This window comes from Hylobates moloch, unplaced genomic scaffold (assembly GCF_009828535.3).
Source record: "Hylobates moloch isolate HMO894 unplaced genomic scaffold, HMol_V3 SCAFFOLD_5, whole genome shotgun sequence".
Classification (NCBI taxonomy): Eukaryota; Metazoa; Chordata; class Mammalia; order Primates; family Hylobatidae; genus Hylobates; species Hylobates moloch.
In genome coordinates this window covers 93,491,244-93,499,752 of record NW_026652280.1, presented here as the reverse complement: position 1 = coordinate 93,499,752, position 8,509 = coordinate 93,491,244, and positions in this window count along the sequence as shown.

Genomic DNA, 8,509 nt, shown 5'->3' with positions numbered 1-8,509 from the left:
AACAACTTTACTTCCCAGAGTTGAGGATTAAATGAGAAAATATATAATCAAGCACTGGCAGGAGGGAGGCTATGCTTCAGGTATAGCACTTGGTGCTGGGAATAAAGGAGTGAAGGGATGAAAATGAGTCACTGTCTTCACTGAGATTTCAATCTAGAAGGGAAGGCAGGAATTAAAGAACTACCTAACTTCAATTGTGATGGATGCTATCACGAAGCCTAGGGTACCATAAAAAGAGACCATTTAGGGTGTCAAGGAATGTGGTTTTGAGGAAGTGATGCAAAAGCTGGGGAGTCTGGGTTAGGGGAGAGCGTGTCATCTTTCAGTTGAGGCATTCTAGGTTCATGGAAGGCGCTCAATAAATGGGAGCTGCTATTATTATTATTTATTCAGTAAACATTTATTGAGTGCCTACCACGTATACTGTGCTACCATGCATACTGAGGGTATAATAAATGTGTGAAGTTGAAAAGTAGCTTAACTTCTTCGAGCCTCAATATGTTCAGCTGTAAAATGGGAATATTAATATTACCTACCCCTTTAGTCTTTCTTTGAAGATTCAATGAGATAATGAATGCAAAATGTTTAACATAGTGCCTGGCATAGGGAGAACATAATATATATTAGTAATATTTTTATTCACTAATCAAGACTGGCCACATAATTTACAGGGCCCAGAGCAAAATAAAAATGCAGGGCTTCTTGTTAAAAGATTATTAAGAATTTCAAGCCAGGCACAGTGGCTCATGCCTGTAATCCCAGCACTTTGGGAGGCTGAGGAAGACGAATCACAGGAGTTCGAGACCCTGGCCAACATGGCGAAACCCCACCTTTACTAAAAATACAAACATTAGCCAGGTGTGGTGGCGGGCCCTTATAGTTCCAGCTACTCGGGAGGCTGAAGAAGGAGAATCACTTGAACCTGGGAGGCGGAGTTTGCAGTGAGCCGAGATTGGGCCACTGCACTATATCCTGGGTGACAGAACGAGACTCTGTCTCAAAAAAAAAAAAAAAAAAAAAACTTTGGCTGGGCACGGTGGCTCATACCTGTAATCCCAGCACTTGGGGAGGCTGAGGTGGGTGGCTCACCTGAGGTTGGGAGTTCAAGACCAGCGTGACCAACGGGGAGAAACCCCATCTCTACTAAAAATACAAAATTAGCCGGGTGTGGTGGCGCATGCCTATAATCCCAGCTGCTCAGGAGGCTGAGGCAGGAGAATCGCTTGAATCCGGGAGGTGGAGGTTGCAGTGAGCCGAGATCGTGCCATTGCACTCTAGCCTGGGCAACAGGAGCAAAATTTCATCTCAAAAAAAAAAAAAAAATCAAAACAGTAAAGTATTAAACCAAGGGAGGGCCCTGTGTAACTGCACAGTTTGCATGCTTACAAAGACAGCCCTTTCACTAGTTATGTCATATGTACATATATGCTTTCGCATAGCTTACCTATATAAACAGGCTCAATCTTTCTTGGGAGCAACTTTCAAAATTCAATATGTGGAATTTAGTGTATAAGGATAAAATATGTATACATGCAGTATATCAATAGATGATTGAGGCATATTTTTCTCAACATGTTGTTATGAAAATTTTTAAACAAAAATTATAAGAATTTCTTAGCGAGCACATGTATACAAACCACCTAGATTCTATTATTAACATTTTATTATATTTGCTTTATTTTATATATATATACACACACACATGTATTTTTCAAGAGATGGGGTCTCGCTCTCTTGCCCAGGCTGGTCTTGAACTCCTGGGCTCAAGCAGTCCACCTACCTTGGCCTCCCAAAGCGCTGGGGTTATAGGTGTGAGCCCCCATACCTGCCTCCCTTATTATATATCTATCCATTTCTTTATCCATTTATTAATCAATCTGTCTTATTTTTGGTGCATTTCAAAGTAAATTCCAGATATCAATATCACTAACTAACGCCAAATTTGTTTGATTCTTTCTCCTTTTGATGTAAATTGATATATAGAGGAATGCACAAATCTTAACAGTAAATTTGCTGGCTGGGCAAGGTGTCTCACGCCTGTTATCCCAGCATTCTGGGAGGCCAAGGCAGGTGGATCACTTGAGGCCAGGAGCTCGAGACCAGCCTGGCTAACATAGTGAAACTAGTGAAACCCTGTCTCTACTGAAAATATAAAAATTAGCCAGGCATGGTGGCACATGCCTGTACTCCCTGCTACTCAGGAGGCGGGAGAATTGTTTGAACCCAGCAGGCGAAGTTTGCAGTGAGCTGAGATGGCGCCACTGCACTCCAGCCTGGGCAACAGAGTGAGACCCTGTCTCAAAAACAAAACAAAATGAAACAAAACAAAACAAAAAATACAAAAGTAAATTTGGTAAATTTGCTGAGTTTTGACAAATGCATTGTCCTCTATAACCCAAACCTCTATAAAGATACAGAACATTACCATCATCCTAAAAAGTTCCTTCATACTCCTTCCCTGTCAGTCACCACTCCTACCCTTTCCAGAGACAACTACTGTTCTGATTTCTTTTTTCTGGTGCTTAAATTTTTCAAAAGGAGCCTTGATAAGTATAAGTACTTAGCTTCTGTGCTTTCTCCTATTATGCATAGAAAATCTTGCAGTCTTTAAAATAGGAGAGGTAATTCTAGGATAGTCTGGTGCAATCAACAACAAATATTTATTGAGACAAAGAGTAACTAAATAAATCACTTGAATGCTTTTTTCAATAGTTTTTGGGTAAAAGTGATACAATGAACATTCCAGAAAAAGGGTAAATAATTGAAAAAATATAGAGAGAGGAAATTAAAAATCACCTCACATGAACAGATGAACACTTAAAATATTTTGAGCTGGGCATGCTGGCTGATGCCTGTAATCCCAACACTTTGGGAAGCTGAAGTGGGAGGAGGATAGCTTGAGGCCAGGAGTTTGAAATCAGCCTGGATAACATAGATCTCATTTCTACAAAAGAAAAATTTAAAAATTAGCCAGACTTAGTGGCATGCCCCTATAGTGCCAGCTACTGGGGAGGCTGAGGCAGGAGGCTCACTTGAGCCCAGGAGTTTGAGGCTGCTGGTAGCTGTGATTGCTCTACTGCACTCCAGCCTGGGCAACAGAGTGAGACCCTGTCTCAAAAATACATAATAAATAAAATAGCAGGTGCGGTGGCTCACGCCTGTCATCCCAACACTTTTGGAGGCCTAGTTGGGTGGATCACTTGAGGTCAGGAGTTCAAGACCAGCCAGGCCAGCATGGTGAAACCCCGTCTGTACTAAAAATACAAAAATAAAATAAATAAATAAACAAATAAAAATATTTTGATGAAATTTCTCCCTGATGCCTATGTGTACATATATATAGTGATCTCTGTATAAAACCTGATATAAATGGGATCATAAACATGCTACTATGTAACCTGTTTTTATCACTTAACAATATCCCATAGATATTTTTCCTCATCATAAACATAAGTTAGAAATATAAATCATCATTTCTAATGGGCACACTTGACGGACATGTAATTCTTTAATTAACAAGTTACCAGCTGGGCATGGTGGCTCATGCCTGTAATCCCAGCACTTTGGGAGGCCAAGGTGGGTGGATCACCTGAGGTCAGAAGTTCAAGAACAGCCTGGCCAACATGGTGAAACCCTGTCTCTACTAAAAATACAAAAATTAGCCAGGATGGTGGCACGTGCCTGTAACCCCAGGTACTCAGGAAGCTGAGGCAGGAGAATCTCTTGAACCTGGGAGGTGGAGGTTGCAGTGAGCAGAAATCGAGCGACTGCACTCCAGCCAGGGCTATAAGAGTAAAACTTCATCTTAAAAAAAAAAAAAAAAATTAACCAGTTACCTGCCAATGATAATTTTGATTATTTCTAAAATTTCAGTATTATCAACAACACTGTAATTAATAAACATCCTTATACAGCAGCATTTTCTGAGCTGTATAATTATTTCCTTACGGTAAATTGCCAAAGGTGGGATTATTCAGTTACAACATGACCAGGTTGTACATGCTGGCTTATTATACTAAAAGGCCTTCCAAAAAAAAAGAGACAACAACTTACATCCACTGACTGGCTATGTTCTAAATTCTTTAGATAAGAAAGTAAATATTTGTTTTATCTTCTTCCTTAAGGATAGAAAAAATGGAGACACATGAGGGGCTAAAAAGCCTATATTTAAACTAGCAAGCAAAAATGTATGTAAAGGTACCTCATAAACACTGCTAATAAATCCAGTTGAACTCGATTCAATAAACGATTATTAAACACCTACTATATTCAAAGATGGGACTAGCTCCTGGTAGTAGAAAGGTGAGAAGCCATGGGCCCAATCAAGTTCAAAATACTCACAGTCTAATAGGACAATTTTCCTGGCTACAGAGCTTTATTCTCACTAAAGCCTACATGACAAGAATGGACCCCAAGGGACTGCTCCTAAAGGAGCACTGACTTTTACCTTATTTTTGATATAAAACTCAAAAGATAGGCAGGGTGCAGTGGCACACGCCTGTAATTCCAGCACTTTAGGAGGCCGAGGCGGGCAGATTGCTTGAGTCCAGGAGTTCGAGACTAGCCTGAGCAACATAGTGAGACCACATCTCTATAAATACAAAAAAAATTAGGCAGGTGCAGTGGCTCATGTTTGTAGTCCCTGCTACTTGGGTGACAGAATGAGACCATGTCTAAAAAAAAAAAAAAAAGCTCAAAAGATATAAGTGAAAAGAAAGTCTCCCTTCTATTCTTGTGCCCCAGATCACTATTTCCACCCATAGTTCCCCTATTACCAATTTCCTGCATCTCTTCCCAGAAGCTACCACTATTAACAATTTCCTGTATATCTTCCCAGAAAATGCTGTGTATCTATGTATCCAGGCATATGCTGAGCAGGCATATGCTAATTGTCCACTCATCACTTACTCATTCAAGCAATTTTTTACACAGTAGTATTATACACAATTTTGCACATGAATCACAAAAATATACATTGGAGATTGTTCCATATCCATTCATACAGAGCTGCTTCATTTATCTTTTACTTGGAGATCATTCTACATCCAGTCTTATGAATCTATCTCATTATTTTGTGTCATCTACACAATATTCCATTGCATGAATGTATTTAACCAATAATCTATTGACGGTTGGTCCCAATATTTTTTTAATAGAATGCTGCAATGACTATCTTTCTATATACTAAAATCTTTTTGTAATAAGAAATGACTGTGTGGTGTTAGTAATGTTTGGCTTCAAATCAAGTTAGTAAGCTACTTGAGAGAGAAAATTGTTGGGTTATAGATGAATATTAAAAAGTAGAGTCTGGGGCCAGGCGCGGTGGCTCATGCCTGTAATCCTGGCACTTTGGGAGGCCGAGGTGGGCAGATAACGAGATCAGGAGTTCAAGACCAGCCTGACCAACATGGTGAAACCCCATCTGTACTAAAAATACAAAAATTAGCCAGGTGTGGTGGCATGCACCTGTAATCCCAGCTACTCAGGAGGCAGAGGCAGGAGAATCGCTTGAATTGGGGAGGCAGAGGTTGCAGTGAGCAGAGATCACACCACTGCATTCCAGCCTGGGCAACAGAGTGAGACTCTGTCTCAAAAAAAAAAAAAAAAAGAAGTAGAGGCTGGGTATGGTAGCTCATGCTTCTTATCCCAACACTTTGGGAGGCTGAGGCAGGAGGATAACTTGAGCCCAGGAGTTTGAGACCAGCTTGGGCAACATAGTGAGACCCTGTCTCTACAAAAAAATAAAAAATTAGCTGGGCATAATGGCATGCACTTATAGTCCCAGCTACTCAGGAGGCTGAAGCAGGAGGATTGCTTGAGCCCAGGAGGTTGAGGCTGCAGTGAGCCATGATCATGCCACTGCACTCCAGCCTGGGTGACAGAGTGAGACCCTGTCTCAAAAAAAGAAAAAAGTATAAAGCATTAGGGACAAGGGAAGTTGGGGAAAGGAAAGATGTTTGATCGAAGGGTATAAAATTTCAGTTAGAGGGGAGGAATGAGCTTTAGTGATGTATTGCACAGAATAGTGATTATAATAAATAACAATGCACTGTATATTCCAAAATTACTTAAAGAGTGGATTTTAGGCCGGGCGCGGTGGCTCACGCTTGTAATCCCAGCACTTTGGGAGGCCGAGGCGGGTGGATCACCAGGTCAGGAGATCGAGACCACAGTGAAACCCTGTCTCTACTAAAAATACAAAAAAAAAAAAAATTAGCCGGGCGTGGTGGCGAGCGCCTGTAGTCCCAGCTACTCGGAGAGGCTGAGGCAGGAGAATGGCGTGAACCCGGGAGGCGGAGCTTGCAGTGAGCCGAGATTGCGCCACTGCACTCCAGCCTGGGCGACAGAGCGAGACTCCGTCTCAAAAAAAAAAAAAAAAAAAAGAGTGGATTTTAGATGTTTTCACCACAAAAAATGATAAGTATGTGAGGTCACAGATACGTTAACTGGCTTGATTTAATCATCCCACAATGTATACATGTATGAAAACATCATTTTACTCCATGAATATATAAAATTATTATTTGCCAATTAAAAATAAAATAGAGTACAAAGCATTAAATATATATACTATGTTTGAAATCTGTTTTCCCAAATAACTGCTAAAACAAAAGAAAAGCATAAAAGCCAAGAGGAAATTTCCACCCACTTAGATTTCTTGGGGTGCGTAAATATATAGGCCTTACCCAAGGTCTTAGCGGTCCACAGTAGAGCTTTGTCACACTAATAGCGAGAGCTCATTGTAGAGTCCATGCCTTCGCACTAAGAACTTCCACTAGAGAGTTTGGATCTAGCAATGTGGACATACAAATATTCATTTGTCACACATAATTCATCAAAAGGCTTTTGTACATGCAAGCAGAGGAGGACATTTCCTTTTGCCTTTCCCATTGACTTTTGTTTCTGAACTTCATTTTGAAATAATTACAAATTTAAAAGTTTCATGAATAACACAAAGAACTCCCACACATTCTTTATCCAAACTTACTATTTTTAAACATTTTGCCACATTCTTCCCCCCATATATCTTTTCTGTATTATTTGAGAATAAATTGCATACATTATGCCTCTGTATCCCTTAATACTTCAGTGTGGGCTGGGTACGGTGGCTCACGCCTGTAATCCCAGCAATTTCGAGGCCGAGATAGGTGGATCACCTGAGGTCAGGAGTTTGAGACCAGTCTGGCCAATATGGTGAAAAGCCGTCTCTACTAAAAATACAAAAATTAGCCAGGCGTGGTGGTGTGTGACTGTAGTCCCAGCTACTAGGGAGGCTGAGGCAAGAGAATTGTTTGAATCCGGGAGGCGGAGGTTGCAGTGAGCTGAGATGGCACCACTGCACTCCAGCCTGGGTGACTCTTTCTCAAAAAAAAAAAAAAAAGCTGATGCATAGACATCTACTATTTTTGCCTGCCCAGCTATCCTTCCTTTTCCTTTTGGCAACAGCTTTAGGAAACCATCTCTTTTCCATTGGATACAGAGTTAGTGGAACTGTCCTTCAAAGTCCTCATCCCCCACCCCAACCCCCTTTCTGGCCATGGAATAGGCATGTAAGTCAACCTAGGTCAATCAGTTGGGGTGTTTGAATCTTGAAAGGGGCTTAAAGATTGACAAAGGGTGACTTGATTCCTAAAGGTGGTGCCCTGAAGAGGCTGCTTAATGGCTCTTGCTACTTACTAGCTCTGCTTCTCTGTGACTTGCTTCTTTAGCATTTCTTTTCATTCTCAGTGCCACCCCATGTCTTTCCAATAATTCCCATAGGCTTAGTTTGGCCAGTTTCTGTTGCTTGCAAACACAGGACCCTAATCAATAACAGCTGACTTGAAAAAATTTTGCTTTAAGCAACACTTGCCCAAATGGAACTGTGACTTGAATTGCATAGAAAAAAGTTGGCCCTGGGTACACCCTTCCCTAATGTTTAGTGTGGCAATGCCTTATAGACTTATGGCTCTGCTGTTCAGTCTAACTAATGACACCCTATTTTCACACTTCCAGAAGTGACCATTCCTGGAAAAGCAGAGCAGCTCTTCTGTTAGTTGCAGCTTTTAGAAATGTCTCCAGCAAAGGGGCACTGCTTTAGTCAGTGGTTATTTTAACTCTGTCGCCCCCAAACTGATCCATCTGGTTGGTAGAGTGATGAAATACAACCTGCCTTGAACACAACATCACAGGGGGCTCCCTGCCTGATTGACTCTAGGGCCTGCTGCCAGCAGGAAGTGAAGATACCACTTATTGTCTTTCCTGACAATCTGTTCCTGACTTCTAGGAACTCACACATATGGAAGAACACTTTGATGTCTCCAAAAGACATTCAGACAGTGTAGTATGAATCTATCCTCAGGAAAAAAAATCTCCATAAAAGCATAATCAAGTGGGGTACAGTGACTCACACCTGTAATCCCAGCAGTTTGGGAGGCCAAGGCCAGAGGATCACTTGAGCCCAGGAGTTTGAGACCAGCCTGGGCAATATGGCAAGACCCTGTTTCCACACACACAAGATTTTTTTTTT